Genomic DNA, 12,127 nt, shown 5'->3' with positions numbered 1-12,127 from the left:
AATAAAAATCTCACTGGGTCTGCTGCCAGGCAAAATTAACAGGGCCAGAGGTATCCAGATGAAATTATTTAAGTATAAGAATAAACAGGCCAGGAGCAGTGGCTCATGCCTGTAATCCCAACACTTCGGGAGGCCGCGGTGGGTAGATCACCTCAGGTCAGGAGTTTGAGACCAACCTGTCCAACAGATGAAACCCTGTCTCTACTAAAAATACAAAAATTAGCCAGGTGTGGTGGCACATGCCTGTAATCCCAGCTACTTGGGAGGCTCAAGAGAGTGAGACTCCAACTCAAAAAAAAAAAAGAAAAGAATAAACATAAAACCATACAAGCAATATAGCAGAAAACAATTAGTAAAGGAGAAAAACCAGGCTGGTATAAAACGTCTTCAACACTATAAACTATAAGAAGATGGAACTGTATTTATATTTTTTAAGAGGGAAAATGGATCTAGAAATTGTATCCTGAGCCAGTTCAGCTGTGAGTGCAGTAGAAAGACATGCTCGGGAATGGGAAATAAGGAAGGAAAACACTCACATAACTTTAGGTAGTTCAGGAAAGGGAGACAGGGAGGCTGGAGGGAAAATGTCAGAGCTAAATATTAAGTAGAGACGACATGGTAGAGGCTTTTTTCAGTTTAAATTTTTATATTTTATCTCATGCACAAAGAATTGAAGAAATTTACTTAAATATTACATAAAACAAAGAAACCAAAGAGAAAGAAGTGAGCTGAGGATAAAATAAGAGAAAGAGACTGGTTAGGTCCGGGGCTTATCCAGCCTCAGGGGAAGCTTGTTCCAAGGTCCTCAAGGGGCACTAGAAATCCTGGTCTAAACTTACTAATGGCCAAAGCAAAAGGTTTGTAAAAAGAACGTAAAATGTTAGGATCTTTCGGGTTTATTATGCCAAGGGGGAAAGTGAAGCTCTGAAAACAGACTCACATAACACGGCTGTTTTTGCACAACCCTTGCTGACTGGCATTCTCAAAGGTTGTGAAAAACCAGATGGAGATGTTAAACTTTAACCGGACTCCTATCCTTCATTCTAGCCTAGACTTACTGATGTTGGACACAGAGACCCTCTGACAGTAACCTCTTTACCATAGGGTGTTAAGCAGCCCCCTTAGAGTATAATCAATAGTAGTCAGTCAAATCTTACATCTGTGCAGCAGCCTTTGTATAGAAAATGTGTTTCTGGCCGGGCATGGTGGCTCACACCTGTAATCCCACCACTTTGGGAGGCCAAGGCAGGCGGATCACTTGAGGTCAGGAGTTTGAGACCAGCCTAGCCAACATGGCGAAACTCCATCTCTACTAAAAATCCAAAAAAAAAAAAAAAAATAGCCAGGTGTGGTGGCAGGCACCTGTAATCACAGCTACTCAGAGGCTGAGGCAAAAGAATCTCTTGAACCTGGGAGGTGGAGGTTGCAGTGAGCCAAGATCATGCCACTGTGCTCCAGCCTGGGTGACAGAATGAGACTGCATCTCAAAAAATAAATAAATAAAGTGTTTCTATTCAGCACCACTGGTTTTGCCTGTATAAATGATCCTCCCTTTTCCCCATCATAGGAGCAGTGATCACAATCCTTTGCTGTCGTTCTGCTGTCTGGACGGCTGCCCTCATCTTTGCAGGTGAATACGCTCTTTCAGTTGAGTCCTGAGATTTGATTATTTTAGGTTGACAGAATGAACGTAGTCAGCTACAAGCTTCACGGCATTCATAAAGTAACTTCAAAACACATTCTCTGATACGGAGGCCGGGGTCAAAAGGACTCCTGCATTTGGGGGCAGGTAGAATGGGGAGGATGGGGTGATTGTAAAGGGTCAGAATGAAGGGGATTTTCTGGTGATGTAACAGTTGCAAACTTTGGTTTTGGTGATAGTTATACAAATCTACTCATGTGGTAAAATTGCATTAAACTGTACACATACGAATGAATGCATGTCAACATGGTGAAATCTGGGACCAGGTGCTATGGCTCATGCCTGTAATCTCAACACTTTGGGAGGCCAAGGCAGGCAGATTACCTGAGGTCCAGAGTTCAAGACAAGCCTGGCCAACATGGTGAAACCCCTTCTCTACTAAAAAAAAATATATATATATACCAAAAAAATTAGCCAGACATGATGGCAACAGCCTGTAATCCCAGCTACTTGGGAGGCTGAGACAGGAGAATTGCTTGAGCACAGGAGGTGGAGGTTGCAGTGAGCCAAGATCGCCCCATTACACTCCAGACTGGCCAACAAGAGCAAGACTCTGTCTCAAAAGAAAAAAAAGGTGAAATCTGAATAAAGCTTTTGCATTGTGCCAATGCCAATTCCCTGGTATTAAGCTCGTATCATAGTTATGTGTGATGTCACCATTGAGGGGAACTGGGTGAAGAATACACAGATCCTCTCCACACTATTTTTTCCTCTCCGACTTTCTGTGAAGCTACAATTATCTCAAAATAATAAATTAAAAGAAAAATGTCTATGCCAAAAGCACACAGGGCCACATAGGAAAACACCCCTGCACAGCCATGCAATACTTACAGCACTAAACATATTTCTTAAAATGTCCTGAATGCAAGTGGAAGCTATGCCATTAAAGTAAAATTCAGGCTGAGCATAGTGACTCACACCTGTAATCTCAGCACTTTGGGAGGCCGAGGTGAGCAGATGATGAGGTCAGAAGTTCAAGACCAGCCTGGCCAATATGATGAAACCCTGTCTCTACTAAAAATACAAAAACTAGCCGGGCATGGTGGTGCATGCCTGTAATCCCAGCTACTCAAGAAGCTGAGGCAGGAGAATTGCTTGAACCAGGACCTGGGAGGTGGAGGTTGCAGTAAGCCAAGATCATACCATTGCACTCCAGCCTGGGCTACAGAGCAAGACTCTATCAAAAAAAAAAAAAAAGTAAAATCCAGTGGAATTACCTCCATGGTAGGTCCAAATGATGGATCCTCCATAGAGAGATATCCAAGGGTTTGTCAAGTTCTAGGATTTACTTTTTAAACTATGTAAAACTTTGCTTTCATGTTTTTAATCAACAATCTCAATTCCATGTATGGTTTTTACTCTCAAAAATTTCAAATGGGCATGATGAACTTAATGGAATCTTAATGCCCATCCTAGAGATAACCTCAGTAAAAGTTAAACTCAAAGTGGATTCTTGAAACACCGTTCACATTTTTCAAAACTTCACAATAAACCTACATACCTATCAGGAGAGAAAGCAGTTCCAACCTAAGGATCGGCAGTTTCTACAGTTTCCCACACAGGAAACTACCAGCCACCCGGCAAGCTGACTCACTGGACTCATTAAAACCCAGAGTGCTGGGCCCCACCTCAAGAGCATGATGTGGCGGGGTGAGCCCCAGATTCTACATCTCTAGCAGTTCCCGGGTCCCGATGAGGTGGCCTCAAGACCGCATTTAGAGGACACTGGGCTACACATCACACCAAGGATCCTGTCATTCTTAAACTGCAGTAAAATGTTTCCAGAGCACGTAATCAGATCTTTCCAAACACATGCATGTAATTGATGGGATCTTCAAGAGGCAGTATCCTGTCAATTTGGCTTTGTGTTCTTCCGTAGTCACAACCTGAATGTACGAACATTAGTTTGTCCTGCTTGCACATGAAACATACACCTCCATCAGACCAGGAACAGCATCCAAATGTCAGTAATAAATAACTGCTATGTTTGTGTCGTGTCTATGACGCACCAGGCACGTATTCATAATAGAACAATAAACCCATAATTCATGGGAAGATGGATCCATGTAAAGAGTATTCATGTGAAAAGTATTCACATGGATCCATCTTCCCATCAGTTATATGGATTATTATTTTCTTCTTTAGATAGGTGAGCAAACCAAGACACAGAGAGGTTAAGTAACTTTCCCAAAGTCACACAGTTGATAAGTAGAGGATGCAAAATTCAAAATCAAGCAGGCTTGCCTGAGAGCCCAATCTTAAGCATGAAGCTAATTTGTGTCACATTAATTCAGTTTTGGGAAGAAATAGATTGTCATTTTAACAACACTAGTTATCAGTGGTCATGAATAATTATACATAGTCTAGAAGTCACCCATGAACAACAGAATATTCATGCATTTTTTTGAACCCAATGCAAAAAAAATTAGTCTGCTATGTTATTGTCTTAATTTTGAAAAAAGGCATCTGAAATCTTTTGTAAGTTACTTTTTAGCCTGCCTATCCCATGGTCAAATCAGTCCTACAATGTCATTTTCAAGCAGGATTGTCTAATTCTCAATCTCTTTATGATAAAAAAAAAATGGAGGGGGGCACAAGACGTTCTCCTTTGCGCACTGAATTAGAGAGGAAAAACTTGTTCATGCTCTAAAGAAAAACGTTCCAAAGGGCCCCACACCAAACCCCAGCCATCTCCACTCTTTGAGCCATCAATTATTCATGGAAATAGTGAGTATAACACTTGCGGAGGCTTCAAATGTAAATGGCACAATCCAGAGAGATCTTCTCCACTCTCATTTTGGCAGGGGCATGGCAGTGATGCACACAAGGGTTATAATAACCTGCAAGGGTCACTAGGCACCTGTGTCTCCATGTCTCAGTCACCACCAGGAGAGAGCTGAGATTTATTTTGTTATAGGCATTATCCCGTTTTTCTAATTGCCTCTATCAGCCAATTTTTTTAAGTTTGAATAGATGGATGAAAAATAGGAAAATGGCAAAAGCCAGTGGAGGCTCCCAAAGTCATTGACCCCAAGTTATCCTGTCTAAAAGGTAGAAGTAAGAAACAGGAGGTAGATACAGGCAGCAGGTGATGCTCCCAGATGCTATTTGCTGAGAGCCTCTTAGAATAAGAGGAAAGACCGGGGTCCCTATGGAGCCTGGACCTCTACTGTCTTCACAGGTGCCAAGAATGATATCATTTTTTAGGCAAGATAAAGATAATAATATTATTATTATAAATTATAATAATTTATAATATAATTATATTATTTCTATAATAATTATATTATTTGTAATATAATTATAGACATAATGATAATAAACAGCTTTGTTCCAAATTATAAAAAAATATACATCCAAAGTCACAACCTTGGAAGTAAGTCCTTTGCACTATCAAGATTTTGACAAGCTAAAACTTCTATCATGAAAATTATCTTTGTATTAGCACACATAGAATACATTTAAGGATCATTTCCTTACTTTCAACTCAAGAATCCTAACCCTGAATAAGTCAGCATTGGCAATAATGGATTCAAAATTAAATGGAAATAAAACCTTTAATTATTCATCCGGCCCTTCGGTGTTTCTCTCCTGCCTCTAGATAATACAAATGATAAGCGTGTTTCAACAGGCTGGAAGAACCAAAGGAAACACAGTATGCAAAAACAAGCCAGACATACCCTCTCCTTTCACTGTCAAAGAATATTTACTACATGAGTGCATTCTTTCTTGATGTTAGTTTACCCTTCACCATAGACTTGATTCAAGAAAAACTTGTTTTACTATGTTCACAATAGGACTGCTTCAGATGCTTGGTTGTACAGGTCAGATGCCAGTGAATTTTTTACTAAAGCTCATTTAGGGAGTTTCTAACTGTATCGGAAAAAGAAAACTTTAATTATATTTAAAGTCATTCAAAAGTCTAGCAAAGATTTCATTTCTAAATAAATCTGAGCGAGGATTAGATATATTTGTGAAATAGCACTTTGCTTATGCCCACATCTCTTTGAGAAATTTAAATTTTTGTCTTCCTTTGGCTTCAGATCTTCATAGCAAACTAAATGTTGCCCCTCCCAGAAACACAAATGCATATTATTCTACAAGGTACAGCAATGGCAACATTTAAGGAGAAGCAAAAAGCAAAAGTTGATGACATACCGTAAGTGATAGTTTTTATCTAGCAGGATTTTCTCTCACCCAAGGATTCTGCTGATCTCTTCACACAGGAGGAGGAAAGCTTTTATAACTGGAATCTTCTTAGCCCCGCCTTCTTCTGTGAAGTACTTTTAAGCAGAGGAACAAAAATCTTAAGCCACTGAGGTTGCAAGAAGACGCCTAAAGCCTCTGCGCACAGTGGCAATTTAGCAATGGAATATAAGTGGGGAATGGATAATTAGCCAACATGGTATTTTAAATGCTAATTAAGAAATGATACCAAATTCCCACTCTTAGCTTGACAATAATACCATAGTGTGAAATCATACTGAGATTTCATTTCTGCAATTAGTGGCACATTTTTAAAACCACAAATAAAATGGGAAATTCTTATTATAGAAAGTGATGACAAGATTAATTGACAAATTAAAAGCTCTTAGTTAAGATTAGGAAACAGTTCTTAAATAGAGGAAATTTAACCAACATTGCTTTTTCTCGGATTTTGTGAATTTTCCTCACACCAACTTAAATGCAGCATTGGGACAGGCAAGAGGGCATCATGGAGGTGAGCAAATCTAGCTTTATTAATTTACAGCTACTTCCTGTCCCCTTTCAACTATACTTTGTAAGAACTCTCCTAGAAAAAATAAGTAGTAATTGCCAGTGGGCAACTTTCAGTCATTTTACTTAAATCATGTGCCACGAACATAAGTTATATTATACTAATATTCCTTTGTGTTGGCCATTATTTCTATTATATTATTTACATATGAAGCATATGTCATAGAGAAATAGAAATAGGATAGTGTATTTTAGGAACTGATTACACAAGACATATAAATGCAAAACAGAGATGAAAGAGAAGGAGTGTGAAGGGTTTTTTTGCAAAGGCAGAGAGAGTTAAACAAGGTCTGAAAGGAAGGACAGGATTGTAGTGATAACTTCTGCACAAAGCATGTTCAATTCAGGAAGAAAACCCCTCGACAAAAGAGACAAAGGACTTCAGACAGAGGTCTCAAACTCAAATATTCCAAGGTTCAGATGAAGGGAGTGGCTAAGTGTAAGGCAGCAGGGAAGGGTGGGGGCTGTGGAAAACTGGAAATGATAGATTCCACATTTGAATGAGGACCCATCTGAGAAGAGATCCAGCCAGAAATGGAGAGACAGAATCAAAGAAATCCCAGAATTACTCTAAATATGGGTCCTAGGACAAAACACTGCCATACTCAGCATCGTCCGCAAGCACATCTATAGCACTGCACAGGGGAGCAGGTTCATCTGAGGAGTGGAGCAGCAAAACTGGTTTCTTAACTGTTAGAAATACTGAGACAGCCGGGCGCAGTGGCTCATGCCTGTAATCCCAGCACTTTGGGAAGCTGAGGCAAGTGGGTTGCTTGAGGTCAGGGGTTCAAGACCCCTTGCAACATGGCAAAACCCCATCTCTACCAAAAATACAAAAATTAGCCAGGCATGGTGGCACGTACCTGTAATTCAGCTACTTGGGAGGCTTAGACATGAGAATTGCTTGAACCTGGGAGGTGGAGGTTGTAGTGAGCTAAGATCGTGCCACTGCACTCCAACGCAGGTGACAGAGTAAGATTCTGTCTTAAGAAAAAAAAAAGAGAGAGCGAAAGATTGAGCCAATTAATTAAACTCATGTGGACTTCTCTCATTCATTGTCTGTTTTTTTTGAAAAACTTATTAAATGAGTTTTTTTTGTTCTATCTCAATTTAATTGCAAACTTGTTTTATCCACAACAGATAATGTATAACCTGGCCTGAACAAGTTGTATTCAAATATCTTTAGCAAGTCCTAAAAATCATGTGTGAATAGATCCTTGCTGTAACAAGTAAGCATCTTCCTGAAATGGGAGCAAGGGAGAGGGAGATAGAGAAGTATAGAGCAAAGGTGCAGGTACATAATCTACAGATTTATAGGTGCAACAAAATGTCCAATTTATCTGGCAAGGTAGATATAAATGGTTTTGGGTTTTTCTTAAAAAGGTTTTTTTCAGATGCTGGATTGTTGCACTATCTTTCAATGCCAGAAGGTGGCTTCCGTGAGCAACCTCAGTCACACAGAGACATTTTCAGCCACCTACCTCCTAAAAGCAGGCTTCAAAGGTGAATTAACGGCACGGTCCTCGCTCATCCTTGTAGACTGTTCTCCTCCACTAAGATGAGAAGAGCCATTCTGCATGCTTCCAGCTAAATATGTAGACTCAGATTCTCAGTTCAGCTTCCCTATTTTTTGTGCCATGAGAAAACGTCAAAACTAAACAAACTAGATGGACGACGATGATGGTTACAGAGCAGTGCAAATGCATTGATGCCGCTGACGCTGCACTTATAAATGGTTAAGACAGAAAATTGTATGTTATATGTATTTTATCACAATTAAAAATAATTTTAAAAAATATTCAGTGAAACCGGCTCTGAATTTGAACACGGGCTCTGACACTTGGCTACCTATGGGACCTCCAGCAAACTCCTCACCCCAGAGCCCAGCTCAGTAAAACAGGACCCTATCACCTGTTAGGATTTTATGGGGGGAATCCTGAATGGATCGGCCACAGTGGATGTACCAACCCAATTAGAATTCTTCCTCCCTCCAATATATTTAGTCCCTTCCAGTTCTGCATCCATGGGTTTGGGGTTTCGCTTTGCAGAGGATGGCGGTGGGAAGGGGCCTTTCTTGCTGCTGCCAGGCCTGCAATGAGAGAAAAGTGCCTGCCTCCTCTGTCCATGGTGAGCTTCCACCATATGTTCCCCAATAGCGTTTTCCAGTGTGTGCCTTGTGCCCACCTGCACCAGCATTTCCAGGAGCACAGGCTGGAGATCAAGTTCCTTGGTCCACCCTAGACCTGCCGAACCAGAATCTCTTGGTAGGGCTGAGGGACATGGCAATTCTCCAGTTCAGCAGAGTTTGAGAACCACACAGGTCTGAAGAAACAAGTGACATTAGAGGAAATGCTGTCACCCAGCAGGAGCAAGGTATAAACACAGACTGCTGGGTGGTAGTGAATGTGCTGTCCTGGGATCAAAGGAGAACAGGCAGGAACTGGGCAAAGACACAGAGAAGTGGTCACACCCCGGGGGGTCCTCTTGGATTTCACTTCCAAGGCTCGTTGCCTGGTGCTATCAAGACAGAGGACAAAAAGGAAACAAAATTTTGTAACACAAGCAATTTTACCCTTCCTGCACCATACTGGCTCTGAACTACTGAGACCCCTTGGGTTACAGGAGAGATTTCTTAGCCACTTGTGCTCAAAGAATCCCTCTAGGAAGCAGTGAATTGCCTGGAGATGGTGCATAGCAGTGTACAGCAGTTCTGCCCTCTCTGGCTGAGTTTGCTCCACTGGAGCTGGTGGAAGGGACGTGGCTCTCTGGTCAGTATGGAAGGCCTCCCACCCTGGGCATTCCATGAAGAGTCTGCCCCTCCTGTGCCCCACACTTACAAGACCCTCTAGGCCTCCCTCAATCTTTGTTTGCTTTAGTCCCTAAACTGCAGCTCCAACCCTTTTCCTGGCTGTCTTCAGAAATGATTCGGCTCCCTGACTACAGAACTCAGTTCACCATCTGTGTTCTAGAAAGTGCTCCACTCTTTTATATACACTGACAACAGTCAAAAAGGAGCCAGATCCTTGGCTACACTTCTTATGTCAATCAGCACAGCTGCTTCACTACCTCACCGACTCAACATTGCTTATGACTTAGGCAACACATCTGTCAAGGACACACCAATTCCATAGAAGCTGTGGCTTCCACCTCAACTTCTCATAAATATGGTAAGTTTAAGCCTGGACAAATTTCTAGGCAATATAGGTATAAATTAACACAGAGATCCATAGGACCCTCTAGCATACAAATGTACAGTACAAATAATGCCTCTATAGGTCCCAGAAACAACAACCTGATGGGAAGCTCCTAGCATAAGTGTGCTTCCAACATGTATAACCCACACTTGCAAAAAACTATGGGACCCTTCTCAGCCACTCAAGTGATCAAACCTAACATAAACCAAATCTATGCATCTTTACCCACCTTCCACAATCCCCTTCTGCCTTCGGCCCTCAATTTCACATCCCCAGTGGTTCTGCAATAGAGTGATAAAAAGCAATAAGTAATGCTTCTCAAACTTTCATGGACATGTGAATCATCTAGGAATCTGGTTGAATGCAGATTCTGGTTCAGCAGATGCAAGGTGAGACCTACGATGCTCCATATCTAACAAGCTCTTCCCAGGTGAGCCGCTGCTGCTGGTCCACAGTACACACTTTGTTAGCAAGGGCGTGTGAAGCACCGGACTCCTGTCAGCACCATGGTCAGCTCCAAGGCCAGCCACAAGGAGAAAGGCAGGAACCAGAAGTGTGGTCCAGAGAAAGTGCCGCCCACCTGAAGATGTTCACCAGGCAACCTCAAGACTATCTGTGTCTAGGGGATAAGAGGTCCCTGTAGATTTGGTGCTCTTCAGAAGTCTCCCCAATCTCTGGAACTCTCCCCTCCTTGAAGGAATCGGGTCTAGCCAGCTCCTTCGGACTCTGGTCTGTGTCTCTTCTGGCCTCAAGTAAGTTCTTTCTCCAGTCCTGAGTTCAAGGTTCAGTAGCCAGATGACTGTTGGCCTCAGGCTGGATTGCCCTGGGCCCCTTATTTAAGCTTCACATCTTCCCAGAGCCATTGTGGGTGACCTCACCAGGCATCTATGGAGCTCCACACCTCTTTAGAGATTAAGTTTGCACTGAACAATTCAGGAATGTTGAAATGTCATAACCATCCCCAGGGAACTATTCTTTTACCCGATGCTATAAAATCAAAGAACTCTCCATGAGCCTGACTAATATAACATGACATTTGTATGGGTATATGAAGGGGACAGATGCTTTTATTCTACTACAATTGCTGTAATTTTAATGAGTCTTTCACAGTTCACTTTATTCAAGTGAGTGTTTTTATAAGATCTCCCCAATTTCTACTCTGTTGTTCAATGTCAACCAATGTGATTTATTCTTTTCTAAATACATATAAATCCTACTATCATATTTACATAAATGTCTTTATCATCACTTTTCTTTCATTTTAACCTGATATGGTTCCCATTCTGAACTCTATCTTGAGGAAATGATGAGTTCTTTTCACCCCTTCATAAAATGTGAAAGAAAGCTGATCTTCTCTCGCCCATTGACTTCTTTCTCCAAGAAAGAAGAATGAAACATGAAAGAACAAACAGGGCCATGAGGTAATAACCACAGATCTCAGTTTCTATTCCGATATGATTATTTACTGTAGGAAAAACACTTTCTCAGTTATCCAGAAGATGTTTAGGGGACACAATATTTTTGTATTAGGCATATGAAGGAAACTGCACAGAACAGACTCAGCTGTGGAGAATGTTAAGGTGTGTATCCCAATGACCTCACTATATAAGAACTAACATGTTGCTCAAAGGATTAAGCAACTGGCATCTAAGTGGGTCACTGATGGAACCAGGGCAGAATTTTGGCTCTCTCTGATGTGTTCCATAATGTAAGTTACCGGGCCTATGTTGATGAGTCCTTCTGCTGTCACAGCATGTGTGACACTGTTTCAGGCACGGTACTGCAGTAGTGAACAAGGCAGATCACACCCCTTCCCCAGGGAGCCCACATCCCAATCAGGGCAGCAGGCAAACAACAAACAAAAATGCCAGATAGTGCCAAGTAATATAAAAAATAAGACAGGGGAAAGGAATAGAACGTGGCAGGATGGTTTTTTCAGATGAATGGTCTGGAGAAGTCCTTCTGCTGAAGTAAGAACTGGGCAGGGACCTGAGTGAAACAAGAGAGTCAGAAAAGAAGACCTAAGGGGAACAAATGCAGCCCAGGCATACAGCAGAAGTGAAGGTCTGGAGTGAGGTTGCCAGGACCGAGTGAAGGAAGTGGAGAGAGGAAACAATGAGTAGGAAAATAGCCAGGAATCAGATTATGTGGGACTTGGTAGGCCCTTGTAAAGATTTTTGCTTTTATTCTGCATATCATGGGAAGCACCCGGGAGTTTTAAGCAGGGAAAGGAGTGATTTGGCTAGTCTTTGAAACCATCCCTCTGGCTGCAGTGCACACAAGCGACTGGGAGGGGACCGGGGAGTTAGTGGGGTTCTGTGCTGCCCAGTGGTCCAGGCTAGAGATGATCGTGGCTTGGACTTCCTAGGGTGGGGCCATGGAGGTGATGACATGTCATCAGATTTAGGATTGTTGTGATGGTAGAGAGCCAGCACAATTTGCTGATGGATTGGAG

The 12,127-nt window shown here is 41.9% G+C and overlaps 1 protein-coding gene across 1 annotated transcript in view; it reads right to left on the bottom strand.

The window, feature by feature from the left end:
* The window catches only part of TRPM8 (transient receptor potential cation channel subfamily M member 8), a 98,196-nt gene extending 92,277 nt beyond the window's left edge, over window positions 1-5,919 (bottom strand). The window contains exon 1 of the mRNA XM_002749913.8: window positions 5,861-5,919. The gene's annotated coding sequence lies outside the window, so the exon portion shown is untranslated. The remainder of the gene's footprint in view (window positions 1-5,860) is intronic.
* Window positions 5,920-12,127: the final 6,208 nt, after the last annotated feature.

The sequence above is a fragment of the Callithrix jacchus genome, chromosome 6, assembly GCF_049354715.1.
Source record: "Callithrix jacchus isolate 240 chromosome 6, calJac240_pri, whole genome shotgun sequence".
NCBI classification, from domain to species: Eukaryota; Metazoa; Chordata; class Mammalia; order Primates; family Cebidae; genus Callithrix; species Callithrix jacchus.
This window is presented reverse-complemented; position numbering and strand designations above follow the sequence as displayed.